Here is a 14,194-nt window from a genome sequence, read left to right as displayed (position 1 = left end):
TACATATTGGGTACAAATTTTTGGTACCGTTTTTGTTCGAATTGGAAAGAAAAATAAATTGTGCGGACGAGCTTGACGTCAAGCTGGCCCGCCATCAGAAATTCATTTTTTTCGAAATTGGTGGGGGTTCAAATTCTAATTTTAGTGGTAGAAATTGGTACATATTGAGTACTAATTTTTGGTACCATTTTTGTTCGAATTGGAAAGAAAAACAAATTGTGCGGACCAGCTTGACATCAAGCTGGCCCGCCATCAAAAATGCATTTTTTTCGGAATTGATGGGGGTACAAATTCTAATTTTATTTGTACAAATTGGTACATATTGGGTACAAATTTTTGGTACCGTTTTTGTTCGAATTGGAAAGAAAAATAAATTGTGCGGACCAGCTTGACGTCAAGCTGGCCCGCCATCAGAAATTCATTTTTTTCGAAATTGGTGGGGGTTCAAATTCTAATTTTAGTGGTAGAAATTGGTACATATTGAGTACTAATTTTTGGTACCATTTTTGTTCGAATTGGAAAGAAAAACAAATTGTGCGGGCCAGCTTGACGTCAAGCTGGCCCGCCATCAAAAATTCATTTTTTTCGAAAGTGGTGGGGGTACAAATTCTAATTTTAGTGGTACAAATTGGTACATATTGGGTACAAATTTTTGGTACTGTTTTAGTTTGAATATGAAATTTGTGCGGGCCAGCTTGATGGACGTCTTGGAAGTCAAAATTTAATGTCCACGCCGTATATATGCAAAACCACACACAGAATATAGCACACATCTATGTGGTTACAAAAGTTGGTGAAAACGAACTATAACTGGTGAACTCGATATATCTCTTAATGGTACAGCGAGAATTATTAATGGTATAGCGATAAAGAGGACTCTGTTAATATCTGATTGTTGTAAAACCACATGAAACATAAGTCAAAGAGATTGCTGTACTACAACTAGTTCAAAAGATCTTCATTTTACACCCGTGGCTTAGAAATATATAAATTTCTTAATAATTATTTTAGCATTTACGATTTTTAAAAATGAACATCACTATATTTGAATCCCGTCCTGCCGAAACTACTAAACATATTTTGATATTTTTGACGTGAACCTAGGCCACAACAGTGGCGACGCTAGGCTCGTAATAGTAGGGGGCAAGAAGGAAGGCAAGAAAAAATTTGGGGAAGACGAGGCAACCACATTTATTTTCCTTTGATTATTATTATTATTATTATTATTATTATTATTATTATTATTATTATTATTATTATTATTATTATTATTAATAATAATAATAATAATAATAATAATAATAATAATAATAATAATAATAATAATATTTAATCCTGAGCTAACAATCCAATCTATTTCTGACTGCATGGCTTTATGCTTCTGGGTAGCAAATGAGCATCGCCACTTTCCGGACGCACTTTAATGTAAGCAGAGCATAGGAACATAAACTTACAACAAATATTGAAAGGCGCCAAATACAGTAAAGTGAATTGTAAATGTTAGATGCACGTATACCTACAGCCTGCATGCTATAAAAATGCACAGTCATGTCCGGAATGATGGTCGCATGTCTATAAGTATGTTATTCTAGGCATATAATTTGATAGCAATTTCGCCCGGTATTTCTTATAATGTTAGTATATGTATAATCGGTAAAGACATGTATTTGGCAAATTTCATGTCAAAAGAGCAACATGTCAAAAGAGCAAAATTTCTTGTCCATTTAGCAACATTTTGTTTTACTCATTCTAATTTTCGTATTTATAATTCTTTTTCTATGAAATTTACCACAAATATACAAATCCCGATTATACACATAATAACAGTATTAAAAGTACCTTACAAAATCATTATCAAATCATATTCCCGCAACAAGACAGCTATAGATATGCGACAATCATTTTGGACACGACTATACTTGAAACAAGATGTAACATATATGAATTTTATAAAGGCATGGAACAGTATTATGAAAGCAATTACATGTAAAGAAACATTAATGTCCACTACTGTGAGAGTTTTTTAGTTTTTACATAAGGTTCTGTTCATTGTAATGGCAAATATAAAAAGTAAAACTTCACAACATATCTAACAAAACTGGAATGGATATTGGCTACAACATATTTTACTTTATAACTTACATGCGGCCGCAGCTTGTCAATAGTTTTCAATAGACGGAAGTATAAAGAGATTGTAAAATGTTCAACGTAAAATACGGAAACCTGGAAATACTCAATGGTTAGCCACACTCAGAAGAGATTAATTGATTAGGGATCAGAACCAGCATTAAAGAATGCGTTAATGAAGAAAGGTAGTTTCTTTATCTGTAAACATGTCTATGAACAACAAAGATTTCAATGTCATATAGATTTCAGTGGCAAATTCTACAGCAGCAGTTCGTGTACATGGGTTCACCGGTTGTATATACATAGAAAAATGAGGGGGCGAGAAAAAAATATTGGAGTGCCCACAGGCCTAGAAAGATTGTATGTAACATATGCTATTTTCGTTTGAGATATGTGATGGACGTCCGACGCATGTTACTATTTCTTTCATTAATGCTGCTTTTTTTGCTGCAAACTGTACATTATATGAACACTTGTGTATTCATTTTTTCATTTGAGTGTATAAGGGAGGATTTTCTCACATCTTCATTCATATTATCATTTTACTAATTACGAAGTGGTTGTATATTGCAGTGTTCATAGCCTTTAGTAGCGTAGAGAGGATAACTGTGAGACGTTCAATTGAAAATTTGAGTTGGTACAGCTTCTTCCAGCTGCACTAGCCTGATGAGAAGTACGAGAGAGAGAGAGAGAGAGAGAAAGAAAGAAAACAGAGAGAAACCAACATTATATTCTTTGGCCAGTTGCCAAAAAGCTCAAAAATAGAATTAAGTGAAACATAAAACTATCTGAAAGACACTTAATTTAGTATTTGATAATCAAGATGTAAAACACATTAATGTGGTTAGTATAATAATTGATAGAGAAAAAAGTAGAATTCCAAACCCTTTGTAGAGAAACAATTGCCAGACCACGATGAATGAGCGAAACTTCGATGTGGGAACATTGTTTCTTGTTGTTTAATGCTGTACAAGTGTATCCTTGAAGTGTGATGAATACGTTTTAGAACTGAAGAAAGTGCCACCGTTACGTGATTCTGTACAAATTTGTGTTCCCAATACATCCACTTTTATTCTTCTATCTCCGTGGTCCACTTTATACGACAACATACGGGAACAGAAGAAGGAAAAAAAATATAATATCAGAAGAGGAAGAAGAACCTACGACAATAGATTACGACGTCGACGTACTAAATGTCAACAGTGTCGTAGTAAATTTTCTCCGATTGCGATAAGAAAGGGGAGTTTTCTTTTCTAAGACTTGCTATTAGTGGCGCCGTGGTTTCTCGCTTTTCACTTCTGTCGTCCCACAAGAACTCTGAGAGAAGGTGGTGGAGTGGGATAACTAACCAGAATATGCGTTCCTCTACAACCATTAAATGGTTTATGTTTCAAAGAAATGTGTTAACTTTGTTTGCAAGTATTCTAACTTATTTTATATTTCTTCACGAGACAGGAATGTCATAACAACCTTCAATTTGACTTATTTCAGACTTAAAACTTACCGTAGTCAAGAATGGAATTAAGGCATGAGTACGGAAGGAAGTCTATAAGTTTCCTATCAATGTAGTAATTGTTTTTTGTTTGTTTGTTTGTTTGTTTTTTAAATCGTGTATCTAAGGTTCTCGAAGCTTGCGTAACAATTTTCAGCACTTGTTACCTAAACTGTATGACAAAATCAGCTTTCAGCCTGTACCATATTTTAACAGCAGGTGTCATTCAATTTCATTCGTCAGATTAAAGAAAATCTTTATGTTTTACGTACTACGCTTATGCCAGCTAGGCTAAGAGACGGTGCTGATGAGAAATGAATGAAATGGTGGAATGAAGAAAGTGACAGGAAACGGAAGAACCCCGAGAAAACCTCCACGCACACAGTGTTTGTCCACCCTAAAGTCACTTGGCGCGAGCTGGGATCGAACCAGGGAACCCATGTACCGCAAGTGAACGGTCTACCTCTGAGCCACCGCGACTCCCGTCAGATTAAAGAATGTGTAATTTATTGTAGGATGTGTCCAGCATTTGAAAACAGTTGTTTTATCCTTTAAAAAATCGAATTGAATATTCAGCTGAAAAATGAGTATATTAAATAATAAATTACGAAGGGGAACAGTGAGAGTAAGGGAAGAATTTTATAAAGGAAAAGTAAAGACACAGAAAAATTAGAAAGAGCAGAAATGTAAGAATAAATGTACTCAGAGGTGAAATTTATCAAAATTCGAAGGAAGCAAAGGCAGTACAAATAAGAATAAAAAGGTTGTCAGTAAACAGAACGAAATCTTAGGAAGATAGGAAGAATGCATTGAGGACTTCTATAGGGGTATACATAGACTGGATTCTGAGTACGAATGGATATTGAGGGAAAACAGTGGAAGGGAAAATAATTAAGATTTTGAAATAGTGATGCGTAGTTTTGTTCTTTTTCCTGAATCGATTCCTTTTAATCCATTGCAAATAAAGATTCATTCCTCCGGATCGAATCCTTTGGTCCCCGTAAGTTGTGTTCTGATTACTTCAATTTTCCAATTTGATTCTTCCAAAAAAGGTTTCGATCCTTTCTCTGAATCGAATTGAGTTGATTTTGAGTTTAACGTCCCATTCAGCAGCGAGGCTATATGACACGTGGACCCACTGATCAACGCGGAGTCCGAACCACACGAGCCCCACCGGGAACCGAATCCGGGCCCCCCAAGCCAAAGGCGCGCACGCCAACCGCCCAGCCACGAAGGAGCTCTTTCTCTGAATCGAATTATTTGATTCCAGTGAATTGAATAATTCTAAGTTGCCAAGTGGTTCCTTCTTTCAGCAAGACTAGTCAAACTACTTTTCTCAACTGAACTATTTGAACGTTGGTTTTGGTATGGGAAGAGCAATAAGTAGAGATGTACAAGAAGGGATCACCATGTCTGGATACATGCGCAGAATGGTCCATTTCTTCCTGATTTCTAGCTCTTGCTTGAAACAAGGAACTCAGAAAAGGCGAAGGAAGATTTGGTTTTACCCGACGCACGCAGTAGGTCCAGTATGTGCTTCTTCATCATAAAATATCTCCTTGTTCTGAAGTATTGCTTTTCTCTGCTTCTATCCATATCAATTCGTCATCACATTTCATCAACTGAATCCATTAACACAATCAGTTAACAATTCTGAGTGAATCCATTTTTATATTCCCCTGAATGAATCCATCTTTTGATTCCGCTAAAGCAGGGATGCAAATAACCACTCGCCCACTCGCCTTGGGCTAGTAAAACTTTGTTGTTTATTTGCATCCCTGTGCTAAAGTCAATCCGGTTCCACTCAGAGATTTGATCCTTTCATTCCACTGAACTACTTTGCAATATTTCTGGGCAAGCTTGAGAAAACGATATCTGAGATCAGGAGTGGCGAGGAAACCGTGACTGTGATAGATAAAACACTAACTTAGTTTATTACAAATATGGATGAAAAGATAACAAAGAATTATTCGAATTTGGAACGAAAGTATGAAATGCAATATTAAGTAAGAGATTTCTTGAAGACTAAAATGATTCCGTTGGCTTAAAAAAAAAAAAAAAAAAAAAAAAACTAGAAAGATATGAAAATGAAAGAAGCATTAGTTTCTACCGCTTGCAGTAAAACATGCTTCGGATACTGAAATCGGTGTGAATGTACAAATATAGAAGTTGAATGTGATAAGTTTAGTATAGGAGGAACCATAGCGTAATGCGTAGATGGTATTGACTTATTAAACACAGTCGATGAAAAGTTTACAGAAAAATGGAAAACAGAGTGTATTTCATTTATTGCTCTAGAGAAGACATTCAACCAAGTGAACTAGAATTTGTTGACGGGAGATTTAAGATATGTTACATTGGAAAGGAACACCCAAAGACTCGTAAGAATCTTATATGAATATTAACAAATAATAATAAGAATTAGGGGAGAAACGACAGAGCAGATTGTACGGAAGAGGAGTTCCACAGAGATTGTGCTTTTCTTCAATTTGAATTACTGTCTATTTGGCAAAGAAAGTAAAGAATGCTGTGTAAGGAAAACGGTAGGAGATAGAGAGCTTAAGTATTAATGGTTTTGCATTATACACTTCTGTAGCACTTGTTATAAAATTTGAACCGATAATGAATGTGATATAAAATAACTCAAGGAGTTGTTGCGAAGAATATGGAATAAAAATAGACGTTCAAAAGACAAACACAGAGATCATTGACGTAAAAAGTGATGTTGACAAACTTATTTCATAAGGATTTAGTTAACACTCCAACAATGTATGGAGCATTTCCTTCATAGGGAGGAGAAATTCCAGCTGCACTGAGAAAGAAATATGTGGCGTCCGTAAAATCGTATGTTACATTTGTAAATCCTGTAGTTTTTGGACTTAACGTAAAGCAGACGTATAACTGAAAACGCATGTTTTATAATACTTTCTGTACCTAGGTATAAGTATTCCATCTGTACGTGCTTTCCGTATGAAACAATATAGGCGGTCAGGATCTCACATACAAATGGACGTATATAACATATGGCTGACGAAGGTAACATAAGTATATGTATGTGATATACGGAAGACTGTTAGGTATCAGACACCCTGCAACGGCATGATGTAACATCTAAGGGCAATGCCTATGTAGCATACGGATAACGTATGCTCCGTACTGATTTCTGTAGTAAGCAAGAGAATTCCGTATATTTGTACAATATGCCGCTGTCCGGAGAACGGATTTTTCTGTGTGGTGGAGTTGTTTTGCCAGGACGATTAAAAAAAATAAATAAAACGCACGAACTATTTGTTGAGTGACGTATTTAAGAAGGGGCTTCCTATGACTTTTGTGGAGAATAATTTTAGAAAACTGCTCTACCAATGAAGTTTCGTTTCGTAAACGCAGTATATATTCGTTAGCAACAATGCGACATAGTTATTTTTTTTTCGCAAGAATATATTAGAGATAGGATAATGTATTACTAAAAGTCTTTCACCTGTTCTCTAAAACTCTTTCTGTGATAGAATTAATTTTCATGTTATTTCGTAAGCTTTGCCATTTTTGTAAATCATATAATTTAACAGGTACTTTCTTAATTTGTATTTAACATTCATATATAGAATACCAACGTACTGTGAACACCTGTTATATTTTAAACATAATAATCACTATGTTCTGCAATGATTATAAGTTATATATATACAGAAAAAAATTACATTAAAACATACTTTTAATGAAGCAATTTAAAAAAAAATGTCTGTTGGAAATGCATTATTGTTTATACAGATTCGTTTTAGTTACGTTAAGAGCCATCTGTAAAACGTTGAATAAACCTGGAAAATATAATTAAAAAAAAAACTAATGTATTTTTTGTTACATAATATAACGACAGGGTCAGTTTTGTTCAGTTTATTTTTCGACAACGTTTAGTACGATGGCTACCTTTCATTCCTGATTGATATCGATACTCGAAATCACCTCATTTTTTACTTCAGATGTTATTATTCGTTAAGATTTCGTTTTCGTTATGAGCAAGAATCATTGAACTATACGTTATCATTATTTTACTTGTTACTTGCATTTTTTGACTATTCAAGAGCCTGTATACTATCAATTAATTGAAGACTAGTGTTAGGTTCTGAAGTAGCGCTATTATAAAGATCCGAAATGTAATCGGGAAATAAAAACATGGATAGGAATTGTGGATAAAACCTTATAAGAAAAGAAAAACTCGTCAAATGTTTCATCTGGAGTTTTATATTGCACGGGTCAGAAATGTGGATATTAGGAAAAGGCGGTGAAAAAGATTGAAAAATGTTCGAAATGTCGATTTGCAGAAGAACGGAAAAAAATAAGTAGACAGAATGAAGAAGAAACTGAGAAAGTGTTAACGAAAAACGGAGGAAAGAAGAGTAAGGAGAGTGGGGCAAGATGGAGGTACTGACGGTTTGATTACAAATAAATTTTAGTTTCCTTTTAATTTTGCGAAGTAATTTATTACTCGAACCTTTGGCAACCAGCCTTCTTAATAATTGACATACTACGAACATAAGCTTACCAATTCTTAGAAAGACACTTCTTCCCATCTTCCCTAAAATGGAGAAAATGGGATTTAGAATTATAATAACATTAAATGTTACTAAATGCTAATAAAATCAAAACATACTTTAGCACAGCCATAAAAGCTTATCTTATGCGTTCAACAAATACAGAAAAAAAAGAAAAAGACTGTAAAGTTATTAATCATTTTCATTATTGGTTGCACAATCAATATATATATATATATATATATATATATATATATATATATATATATATATATATATATATATAGATAGATAGATAGATAGATAGATATATTACATCATCATTCTCATCTTCAACTCCTGCGAAACTGCAGTGAGCCCACTTTCCGTATTGTGTGCAATTCAACCATCCTTTAGTATATTTAAATTTCAATAAGTAACTAATAAATTGAGTAATTATAAGAATGAAATGAAATCTTTAAGTGTTACATCCTACGCTTATGTCGGTTAGGCTACAAGAGACGATGATAAAACCAATACACTAATAATAATAATAATAATAATAATAATAATAATAATAATAATAATAATAATAATAATAATAATAATAATAATAATAATAATAATAATAATAATAATGGATTAATTGGTGGAATGAGAAAGTGGGAGGAAACGGGAGTACCCCGAGAAGACCCACGGACGCGATGCTGTCCACTTACTTGGACGAGGATCGAATTAGGGACCCCACGCGTCAGAGGTAAGCGCTCTACTATGCAGCTACCATGCCCCTACTATACGAAGAAATTCAAATAATAATATAATAAACTGTTGGCAAATATAATAGAGATAAATTCTTACCTTAATATGTAAGTAATACTCGTTTTTACACATCACTATACGTTACACTAACAATTCATTTTATTAATTCACCATACCATCATTACATAGCAAAAATAATATTGATGCAAACAAAAATAAGGTTTTGCGTGCTCACGCAGCGAGTGAGAAGTTCGTTGCTTCGAAAAAATATATATTTAAATTCCCTTTATGCATTTATCCACCTTCGTAGTGGTACAATTGAGTGCTGTTCCGTATCTGATACGCATGGCCTCAGGGATGGTCGATCATTGCTAATCATTATCATGAGAACAAGTGGGAAAAAATGAAATCTTTCAATTTGTAACGCCCCCATCCGCAGCGTATTGGAGTAAGTGGAAATGTTAAAAAAAATCCAATAAAGGCCGCAGAAGGAGCTTTACACCAGACACATCAAATATGCGCTGCTCTTTTGTCTTAGTTTTTCGAAAATCCAGAGAGAAATGTACACAACAAATCAGTAAAATTTTTTAAATAATTAACAAGCAACACTTTCAATTCAAAAACTTTATTACAATAATATTACAAATTATGAAGTTCTGTGCTCTGCAAAATTCAGGACTAGATCCCATCAGTCGATCATAACAACTCCCAGATTGAAGTTAGTTAAAGATTTGGTCAATCCTCAGGCGAACATTAAAAAAATATAGTTCAAAGCTTTATTGCAAATAGGCAATCAACGTCCCGTGATTATGCCTCTTAAGCTAAGAGAGAGGCGGATGATTAAGGCAAGTGAATTAGGATGGAATATTCTAATTGGTGGAATGAGAATTGGAAGGAAACGGGAGTATCCTTCGAAAACTTAGGGACACGGTGTTGTCCACCACAACCTTACTTGGCAGGGAATCGAACCAAAGATCCCACGCACCAGAAGTAAGTGGTCTATCTCAGACGCGCCGTGCCCCCGATAATTGGGAGAGTATTTAAGAAAGACGATCTTATTGTTTATCTTTCTTCTTCAACCTGAAGCAATTTTCTACGTTTCCCTGTATTTGATCTGTTTGAAAGATGCTATGCTACAAGCTGGGGATAACTAACTTATGTTCATAATAGACAATCACTTACATGTTGATTATCAACTATAGTTTACTTGGAAAATGAATAAGCGTTTAAAATGTTTCTACTTAAAGAGAAGTGTGACTCATTCTTACAAATAAAAAAAGAACCATATTCTTTCTTCAAAGCATCTGAAAGTATTTACGAACTATTGTTCACCACTGATGACAGCTAGTAAATAAACAGAAGTCGTAGCTGTAAGTCAGGCAAGTCATTTACGATACTTTTCCCATTATTTACAAGTTAACCTTCAACTTTAGGCTTTGTTTTTACATATTTATACTGTGTCAATGACAATAACATGAACTTCCCATGTAATGAATGATGCTGGCTTAAAATCAACGAAGGAATATCTGTGTAAAGAATCTAGTCCTTGGCAGTACAATGTAACCTGCAGAGTATTTACATTCCTGCCTACAGATTCACAGACAATGAAGTTATTTGAATAACAATTTGATTTCCTTAAAGTAAAGATTATTTACAACATTTTGTGGTGAAACATATATTTCTTTAAATTGATTTTTTAAAGAGTAAAATCTCACTGTGAGATTTTATATAAAATACAACCTTTAACGTAAAATTCAAAAGCTTATGTTCGAACAAGGTTTATAAAACCTTTCGCCAATTATGTTGAAAAGTTTCAGAGCATTCAATCCTCGATAAGCCTGAAGTATTAATAAGGTCATAAAGGAAACCATTTTAGTTATATTCTCTAGGTTAAAACAGATGAATGAGAAATTAAAGTAAATAATGACGAAAGAAATGTGCGATAAAGATATAGTAATAGCATGAAATAGTAAAACTGCGAGTAAATCCAAGGACAAGTGCTGTCCATCATGAACTTACGCGAGCTGGGACTAAGTCAGGGACCATTCGCACTAAATATTGAGCGCTCTCTTATTAACCACTATGGTTCCTTTATTTTGTAACAGAAAACAGGCAATATTGCATCTATAAATCTTAGTATCGCAAATTAATTCCTGGATCCAGAGAACAAATATAGATGTATATCCTTATCATAAAAGAACGTCTCAGTTTGTGAGTAACGCTAATTCCTAATAGTTAACATTCTCCGCTCCATTACGTCAGCTGTCTCGTTTACGCCAATAGATGGCATTCAGACGATTTACAGATTTAAAACTATTGTGGCGATTTAATCGCAACTTGCATACCTACGACAATTACTGTATCTCACATACCTAGAACTTCTCGATCGTCACATGACATTCAGTGACATGTGCTTCCTACTGTAAAGTTGCCCATTGTGTAACTTTCTTCATTTAATCTTCTGTTCGTATCTACGACTAAAGTATTTCCCCAAAACTCTTTTCAACTATCTTCTACGTGACAACGATCGAAGTTCACTAGAAGAATCACTCGTAAACTACAAGAAACAAGATAAGTTTATACATTTTTATGTTTAATTTAGTCAATACTAGCAGCAGTGCCCGTTCTCTTGGGAAGAATGGTGTTTATGGAAAATCTTTGAGAGTAAAGAAATGTATGAAATAAGCTACAACAACGTGCGATGCCTTCCCCATTGTTCTTATTGAATTTGGATCGGTTGACATGACCACTTTTCACATAGGAAGAATAAGGTTAATGCAAAATAATTCAAATATCTGAAAGTTATGCAACCTGGACGACAGAAAAGTCGTTTTGGTTGTCTATGTCACAGGCACTATAGTTCACTGTACCTACATATACTTTAAACCTTGACCTCCAACACCCCAAGAGTCGAAAATAAAAAGGCTTCCTACGCGATTAGATCAGATCAAGATCTACGTATCTGTTTACAAATTTTGCTGACTCTAGTTAACTCCTTTCTATGCGAAATCTTATGAATAAACTTCAAATCAGAGTTATTTCTGCGTACTTCCGGCGTCTGGATATTAAGATATCGCAAAATTTCCTCCTTAGGTAATATTCGAACTGCGGGAACACGAAAACGTACTATTGCAATAAAGAAATTGAGAACAGACTCAAGTCTAGAGAGATGTGTAGGTGCGGCCATGGCCCATATGGGAGAACAGTATTCGATCTTGGGTGCTATAAGAGTTTTATAGAATGTTGTTAATGATGCCACAGTACGTAGTTCACTGAATCGGTAAAGAAGCCCCAGCATACGCATTGACTTCTTAACTATTGAGGAGATGTGGTCAGAGAACGAGAGTTTGGAATCAAAGATGACACCAAGATCATTATGACTGTCAGAATGTGTTATAGGGGAATCGTTAATATGGTATTTGGAGGGAACAGGAGACTTTTTCAGAGTAATTGTAATACCGTCACATTTCTTACTGTTAAATTTCAAATGCCACATTTCACACCAGTCTACAAGATAATTTATGTCTTCCTGTAGGGCAATTGTGTCATGGAAACATGATATTTCTCTATATAATTTGCAATCGTCAGCAAAAAGCAAAAGGCCACTAGGAATAACTGATAGGTGAGAGTAGAGATCGTCCATATACAGGACAAATAGCAGGGGCCCTAGTACGCTTCCCTGAGGCACCCCCGAGATCACAGGTTGGGGGTTAGAAGTCGCCCCTGAAAGAAGAACTTTCTGTTTACGTCCCTTTAGATAGCTGGTGATTAAAGAGAGAAATTTACCATGTACATTAAACCTATTGGAAAGCTTGTGGAGAAGAAGAATGTGACTGACAGAATCAAAGGCCTTTGAGAGATCAAAATAAATGACATCTAATTGAGTATTGTTATTTATACATTGAATTGCACAGGAAAGAAGAGTACTTAAGTTTGTGAGACTTGAGCTTTTCGGTAGAAAACCATGCTGAGAAGTGTGAATGTAAGGCGACGTGAATTTGAGAAGCCTGTCTTTGATTATTTTTTCGCAGATAATAGATATTACAGAAAGAAGAGAGATTGGCCTATAGGAGGATACTTGATCTTTAAGTCCTTATTTATATATTGGAATCACATGAGCTAATTTCCAGCTGGTGGGATAATATCCTTCTTTGAAGCATCTATTGAATAGGATGGATAAAGGAACTGAAATAGCTGAAGCAGTAGAACATGTAGAACATGTAGAACAGTTACATGTATTTTTCTCCATTATTTTTTAAATGTTCTTCTTGACTTCGTCGTATTTGTTCCTACTACAATTAAATAGTTTATGTTTAAATTAACTCAACTCTTATATTATTACTGTTAATCACCTTCGTAAATACGTTGTAAATTTCTATCACTTTGACCTTCAGATAGATTAATGTGCAAGGACAAAAATGTTTCAGTAAAAAGATGAATAGTGCTAACAATAACTGTGCTGAAAAAATATATATGCTTTACGTTTTTGTTCTACGCAACTATCATTCATAATTTATGTATAAATTAAAACCACAGCTAGTAACATGATTTAGAAGCAAAATAATAATTTTGTGTACAACTAGTGATGTAAAATTTCCTGAAATTTTGAACTCCCCAGGAAAAAAGATTTTTTCTTCCAATTTTCCGTGCGAAAGTATTAGAAAAATTTGAAGGGAAAATTTTATTTCACTATCTTCTCTCTCAATATACATTACTTTTAATGAACACTAAAATTTAATGCTTCTTGTTTCAAGTACGACGTCTATGACAGATATAATGCTTTCGGCCAATAATAATGGAATTGAATGAAGAAAGAATTATCTTATTCAACTTTCAGATGTATAGGAGTAAATCTAAAGCTCACTCACTGCTTCACTAATTACTAGGTCATTAACTCTATTAGGAGTAAAACCTTGAAATTCTGAAGAAATAATATTCTCTTATCCTAGGTTGCAGGCAAGGTGGGAGTTTGAGAAATTCGACTCCTAAAGAAGAGACGACAGGATCCCCGAAGCTGTTAGACGTAGACTTTGAAATTTTACACAAATATTCCTCATGTGGCCTAGGCTCACGAAAAGACGGGAGATTTACAAAATGTAAACTCTAAGGGAAAAAATGGAAGCAAGAGTTTATGTAACTTCAGCGAAATTGAATTTGCATCAAGAACTATTTTCAAATCAAAAAAAAAAAAAAAAAAAAAAAAAAAATAATAATAATAATAATAATAATAATAATAATAATAATAATAATAATAATAATAATAATATCAGTGGCGTATTTAACGAGATTATTGGGCTTAAGCCCCCCG

At 34.2% G+C, this 14,194-nt stretch overlaps 1 protein-coding gene across 5 annotated transcripts in view; it reads right to left on the bottom strand.

Annotated features, from left to right (window-relative positions):
• Positions 1-14,194, bottom strand: part of LOC145673486 (lactadherin-like) — a 648,675-nt gene that overhangs the window by 501,558 nt on the left and 132,923 nt on the right. For 2 of the 5 annotated variants that reach the window (XM_081743233.1, XM_081743232.1), the window contains one exon: positions 8,160-8,192. The exons of the other annotated variants lie outside the window; for them this stretch is intronic. The gene's annotated coding sequence lies outside the window, so the exon portion shown is untranslated. The remainder of the gene's footprint in view (positions 1-8,159; positions 8,193-14,194) is intronic. 5 annotated transcript variants of the gene reach the window in all.

The sequence above is a fragment of the Thermobia domestica genome, chromosome 16 (assembly GCF_964235325.1).
Source record: "Thermobia domestica chromosome 16, izTheDome1.hap1.1, whole genome shotgun sequence".
NCBI classification, from domain to species: Eukaryota; Metazoa; Arthropoda; class Insecta; order Zygentoma; family Lepismatidae; genus Thermobia; species Thermobia domestica.
The sequence above is the reverse complement of the archived record's forward strand: the minus strand, read 5'-3'. Positions and strand labels throughout refer to the sequence as shown.